Consider the following 6601-nt stretch of genomic DNA (forward strand, 5'->3'; position numbering starts at 1 on the left):
AGAGTTTATTGGCTTATTTTGTGACTTTAATTCTTAAAGTGATGACTCCATTAACTTTAAAGGAATTTAGACCGATATCTTTGTTGGGTAGTTTGAACAAACTTTTCTCAAAGGTGTTGTCTGCTAGATTATCAAAGGTGATGAATTCTATAATTTCAAAATCACAATCGACATTCTTAAAGGGGACATACTTGGTGGATGGTGTGATGATAGTTAAAGAGGAGTAATAGAGAATGTCTAATTTTAAAAATTGATTTTGAAAAGACTTAGATTCAATAGATTAGAGTTTTTTTAAATATATGTTACCAAGAGTAGGTTTTGTTGATAAGGGGATAGTGTGAATGAATGCTTGTGTCTTTGGAGGAAATATGTCATCAGCTTTCATTGACGCGATACACTACTAATATAAGGTGATGTACGTTAGCGAATGTATTTAAATGTTGATTATGGTGTTTGATGGGAAAATTCAATGACTTACCAACCAAACATAAATGTTACCTAGGGTGTTTGATAGGAAAATTCAATGACTTACGGACCAAACATAAATGCCACCTTTATATATAGGATCATCTAGCTAGCTACATTTTCAAAGTTGAGAGTCTTGATATTGAAATACACAGAAAGTGAGATAAAACCTAAAACCGATAATCATGTCCCTCAATTAGGGTAATGCTTATGGGATGGGGTGGAATTGGAAGCTGAAAAGCAAGGAAGAAAATATGATCAGCTGTCTCTGAAGGTTAGAAAAGACCTGTTTTTTAGTTTTTAAATTCTCTTTTGAAGATGAAAAACATTCAAAAACAATAAAAAAGAGTGTGTCGGAAAATTTGTTATAGAGTGTGATGCTAGCATTTGTCAAAAATGCTAGTTACTAAATCACTTCTAGTAATGTGATTGTTAAAATGATCTCTATCCAATGTGTATTGTTTGTGTGATGTAAAACTAAGTAATAACCACTTATTTCAGGAAAAGAAGAAAGAGGAGGCAGAATTTGAAATCGCAGAAGATGCTTCTGATACTATAGAAGAACATATCGATGATCAAGGGATTTCCCTTGCGCCTTTAAACATGGAAGACATGAGACATGCAAAGAATAAGGTTGTTGAACTTTAAACACTGTTCACTTCAATTGATTTAGTGTTATGACTTGTTTATTACGGGCATAAGAACTTCTGAACTTGTATGGGACCCACCCACCATCTCCCTACAATGTTTTAGCTTACTTCTATAAGCTCTTCAACACAGTTTGTGAAAACTTATAGCTTATATGACATTTGGTAGCAATAGTTAGCACTAATGAGCAATCAAACATTCACCTTTGATTCCCTGAGTTTTTACTTCACTTAACCTTGCTTTCCATTTATCAATGAATGTTGCACCATGGTTTATTTATTTGCTTGTGCCTTTGTAGTTTCAAGATAGAAGCACGTGTTCTATTCAGATACTGTGTTTAATTTTGTTGAGATTTTTAGGTGATAAACTAGTTCAGTCTTCTCTTTTTGGTCAAATTATACATTTTGTTGAGTATTTTAAGCCTAATTATTTAACAATTTCATCCATATTGAAGCATCAATACCTTGTCTTTATGCATAGATATTGATAGATTCATGTGTAAATACAGGTGACCGGAAGTTTTGCTGCACACGGATCAAACATGAAAAGGCCGGAGCAGTGGAATGCTTTGTACGGAGAAAGAGGTTAAAGGAAGAAACAAGAACAACTCAATTAATTTATTTAGATTGCGGAAAACAAGTTTAAATATGTAAATATCAATATTCATCCAAAGAAAGAATCGATCATTAAGTAGAGTTATTGAACCCAAAGAAAGTACGAGTAAATTATGGCAAACCTTTTATGTATTTCATGTGCTAATGACATACTACCACTATTTTTCATTGTGCTTGTATTTTATGTACTATGTATGTAATAGTATTTGATAGCAGAAATCAGTGTTTTGTGTCACTACGCTTGTTTTGTGTTTGAGTCAAAACCTCATTTTCTAATTTAGTAACATTGTAAAAATCATATTGTCTAATTGATCATTTTAAAAAGTAGTTGGTGACAATATAAAATATTGGATTGTAAGGAAGAACGAAGAAGAGGGTCTCTTACAACAAGAAGGTATAATAGGATTAATGTTAGACCAAGTGCAATGGGATAGTTGTTAGGAAACATGATATCCAATGAAGGAATGAGAGAAAACTCAAATAATGTTTGTATTGATGGTAAAGTGAATATTACAAATAAGTGAATTGACCCATTAATGAGGTGATTACAACTATATATACTACTCTAGGACTAGTACTACTTGAAGCTAAACTATATCTGACTAAGTGCAATGGGTAGTTGAATGCAAGCTTAAACATGTTGGAACCATTGGAGATGGGTGTTGAAAGTGAGTGGACAGATGATGTGGATGAAAGAGGTGATGAATGCATTAAATAAGTTGAACTCTGTCCCGGCAGGCCACGTGGCGCAAAACGGTTGGCTCAAAATGGCGCGTGAGATGCACGCGCCGACAGGGTGCGTGGGGAAGTTGTGAACGCGGAGAGAGAAAGAGAAATGGATAAAGACAGGACATGTGGCGAGTTTCGTTTGGCTGCTTGGATTTTTATCATCTTAATATTTTGGACTCAATTATTTCATTGCAAATAATTTATTTATTTTTTTACCAAAATTCGTGATTTTTTTTCCTCTATAAATAGAGACTTAAATCATTTGATTTGGACACAGAAAAAAAACCAAATTTTTCACTCTCTTAATCTTATTATTAGCTTTTCTTTTGAAGTTTTAGTCTTTATTTAGTGAAATGGATCCCAATAACAATCAATTCAACACCCAAAATTCTTCTGATTACCCATTTAGCTACCAAAATCCCAACAATTATCACCCATCCTCTGTTCCAAACAACTTCAATCCATATTATAGATCTATGATGGGATATCCGTCTCAAAAACCCTCATTTAATGGTTATATGCCAATGGTGAATGAAATTTTTCAAAGTGTTGGTGAATATCCTGAATTTTCATCACAAAAAAATCGTGGTGGAATGACAAGAGCTAATGAAGTCACTCCAATTCCAGAGGATACAACTCCTAAGAGCAAGAAAAACCAGCAACCATCATGAAAAACCCCAGTGTTTGCTTTAATAATTATCAGTGTTGTCTAGTCCCTGGTGTTTGCTTTAATAATTGTCAGTGTTGTCTAGTCCCTAGTGTTTGCTTTACCAATTATCCGTGACTTTTATTTCAAACACTATTTGAAGGTCTTCCTCCATTCGTTGGAATGTGTGCCCACTGTTTGTGGGACATAGCCGATTTGGGTGTCATCATGAGGTCATGCATCATATTACATAATATGATTGTTGAGGATGAACGAGATACATATGCTCAACGTTGGACCGATTTTGAGCAATCTGAGGAAAGTGGATCTAGTACACCGCAACCATACTCGACCGAGGTGTTACCCACTTTTGCAAATCATGTGCGTGCTAGATCCGAGTTGCGTGATCCAAATGTTCATCACGAATCGCAAGCAGATCTAGTGAAACACATATGGATAAAGTTTGGAATGTTCTCGATTGAAGATGATTTGTATCGTACTAAATAAATTACTTGTGTGTTGTGTGCTTGTTTGTTGTCTTGCATTTTAAGCTATTTGTGTGTTGCGTACTTAGTTTGTTGTATTGCATTTTAAGTTAAGAAAATAAAAATAAAATATTTAAATAAATTTTGTTTTTACAACAAAAAAAAAATTGTTAAGTGTTTCTTTATTTTAATTTAATTATAGTCGATAATTGTAATTTTATGTAATTATAAAAACAAAAATATAAAATTAAATAAGAATAAGAAATAAAAGGTGGTGGGGTAGAGTGTTGAATGAAAAAATCATTGGAGAGGTAAAAGTTGAATGAGTGTTAGAATTAAGAGAGAGAAAATAATGTGGAGTGTTGGGAATTGAAAAAGTGAGTGTTAAAGGTTGTTGAATGTTTGTGACCATTGTAAATGGTCTAATAATAGTTGAAAGCCAAGTTCAACATGTTGAACCATTGAAAGAGGGTGTTGAAAATGAGAGAAAAATGATGTGGATGAGAGAAGAGTTGAATGAGTTCAACATTGTTGAACTTGGAGAGAGAAATATTTTGTGGATAAAGTGGGTGACACGTGTAATCTTCTGATTGGTTGCATGAATTTTTGTCATCTTAATAATTTGAACTAAATTATTTCATTGCAAAATCATTTTTAATTTTTTTTTTTACCAAAATTTATGATTTTTTTTGTCTATTAATAGACACTTGGTTTATTTGATTTAGACACAAAAAAAAAAAAATCAAGTTTTTCACTATCTTAATCTTGTTATTATCTTTCTAATAACTTTTCTTTTGAAGTTTTAATCTTTTTTTAGTGAAAATAAATTATTTAAATAAATTTTGTTTTTCCAAAAAACTAAAAAAATAAATTGTTAAGTGTTTATTATTTTAATTTAATTATAATCGATAATTGTAATTTTATGTAACAAAAAAACAAAAAATATAAAATTAAATAAGAATATGAAATAAAAAGTGGTCGGGTAGAGTGTTGAATGAAAAACCATTGGAGAGGGTAAAAGTTGAATGAGTGTTGAATAAGAGAGAGATAAAATGATGTGGAGTATTGGAAATTGAAAAAGTGGATGTTTTTTTTTTTGTTTTTGAAAAAGCATATTCAATTGATTAGCCAAGCACAAAATGTGCAAATGGCGCAGAGATACAACAGTAAAAGCCACAAGCTTACAAAGGAATTAGAGCACATGCAGCCCCATAAATCAAAAGGCACGACAAACAAAAAAGAGAAGGAAAAGCTAATGGCAAGAATCCTAGCTCAAAACCTATGCCGCATACAAACCGCAACACAGGAAGAAAAACAAAAGAAGCCAAGGCACTTATTCCAGCCAAACCGATGCCAAACAATAGAGAGCAACACCATCACTTCCGTCTAGTGCACTCTCTCGGATTCCAACACCACTCGTAGAAGAGACAAGAAGCTATTCTCAATCTACTGAAAGACCAACACCAAGACACCGCCTTGATATCTTCAACAACCTCATCGTAGTTCTTGAATTGGTTTTTAAAAATCCTCGAATTTCTTTCCTTCCAAATCATCCAAATAGTGGCATGCCAAACCAACATAAAAGCTTTCCGAAGTTTCCGAGAGATCACCTCACCATTCCAACAACCAAAATGGAGAAGCAAATTTTGTGGAGTGATAAAATTGATATCTAACCAATTTAGCACCTTACGCCAAATTAACCACGTCACCTCACAATGCAGAAAGAAATGAGACGTAGTCTCCTCCATCTCACCACAAAGCACACAAACACAAGGATCCCCGGGGGCCAAAACACTTCGGCACCTAAGGTTAGCCCTTGTCGAAATACGGTCCATCAAGGCCATCCAAGAAAATGCCACAACTTTGGAGGGAGCCGGTCTCTTCCAAAGATTGTCAAACACCTTCTCCTCTAACACACTCAACCCTTCTTGAAGAAGAACACCATCCTCCAAAACTCTATAAGAGGACCGCACCGAAAACTTACCACCCTCCTCCGGCACCCAAACCCAACTATCCTCCTCTCTACCCAAAACAACTCCTCCAATGAGAGCTAGTAAATTACCAATAAGATTTCTCTCCCAAATGAAAGGTTGCCGTCTCCAAGTAAGATTCCAAAGCACCGTCCCATCAATAAAACTCCACAAGTCTCCGACTTTTGCCTCTTTTGGTGTCGATATAGAGAATAACCGGGGGAAGAGAATGGCTAAAGGTAGCTCACCAATCCACTTATCTTTCCAAAAACAAGTACCCCTCCCATTAGACACCTTACGAACCACATTGTTGGAAAACCAATTCACCCCCAAACCAACCTCCAAAGTCTCCAACTCCTTCCACCACCCCGATGCGAGGCGTGGCCATCTAGTCCCTTCGTGATAAACCATGGAACTATTCCCCCCAAATTTCTCTCTCAAAACCACTTTCCAAAGAGGTAGTTCGTCTTGAAGAATTCGCCACTTCCACTTTGCCATAAGGCTCAAATTCATCCTCCTAACGTCTTTCACCCCTAAGCCTCCCTTACTCTTAGGTTGACAAATCCTCGTCCATTTAACTCAACAAATTTTCCTACCACCACTCACCCCTCCCCAAAGAAAATCTCGTTGGATACGAATGATCATCTTTACCACTTTTTCTGGAATTTTCATAAAAGACAAATAGAAAATAAGAATAGCATTCAAGACGGAATTAAGGAGAGTAATTCTACCTCCAAGGCTCACATATTTGCTACCCCAAGAATTAAGTCTATGCCTTAGTTGCTCCAACATAGGTTCCCACGTGGTCGACTTCTTTGAATTAGCTCCCACCGGTAACCCCAAATATTTAAAAGGGACACTACCTTCTCTACAATGCAAGAATCTACACGCCGCCTCCATGAATTGTCTCGAAACGTTTACTCCGATGAGGGAGCTCTTATGATAATACACCTTCAATCCGGACGCCATTTCAAATCCCCTCAACATTGCCTTTAATGTCCAAAGATTATCCACATTTGGTTCCCCTATGCAAAGAGTATCATC

The 6601-nt window shown here is 35.3% G+C and overlaps 1 long non-coding RNA gene across 1 annotated transcript; it reads left to right on the plus strand.

Moving 5' to 3' along the window:
- Positions 1 to 579: 579 nt before the first annotated feature.
- LOC25494809 (uncharacterized) lies at positions 580 to 1946 on the plus strand. Its single transcript, XR_003011989.2, has 3 exons — positions 580 to 739; positions 967 to 1098; positions 1622 to 1946. It is a non-coding gene; the product is annotated as an uncharacterized lncRNA (long non-coding RNA).
- The last annotated feature ends 4655 nt before the right edge of the window (positions 1947 to 6601 follow it).

This window comes from Medicago truncatula, chromosome 5, assembly GCF_003473485.1.
Source record: "Medicago truncatula cultivar Jemalong A17 chromosome 5, MtrunA17r5.0-ANR, whole genome shotgun sequence".
Lineage (NCBI taxonomy): Eukaryota > Viridiplantae > Streptophyta > Magnoliopsida > Fabales > Fabaceae > Medicago > Medicago truncatula.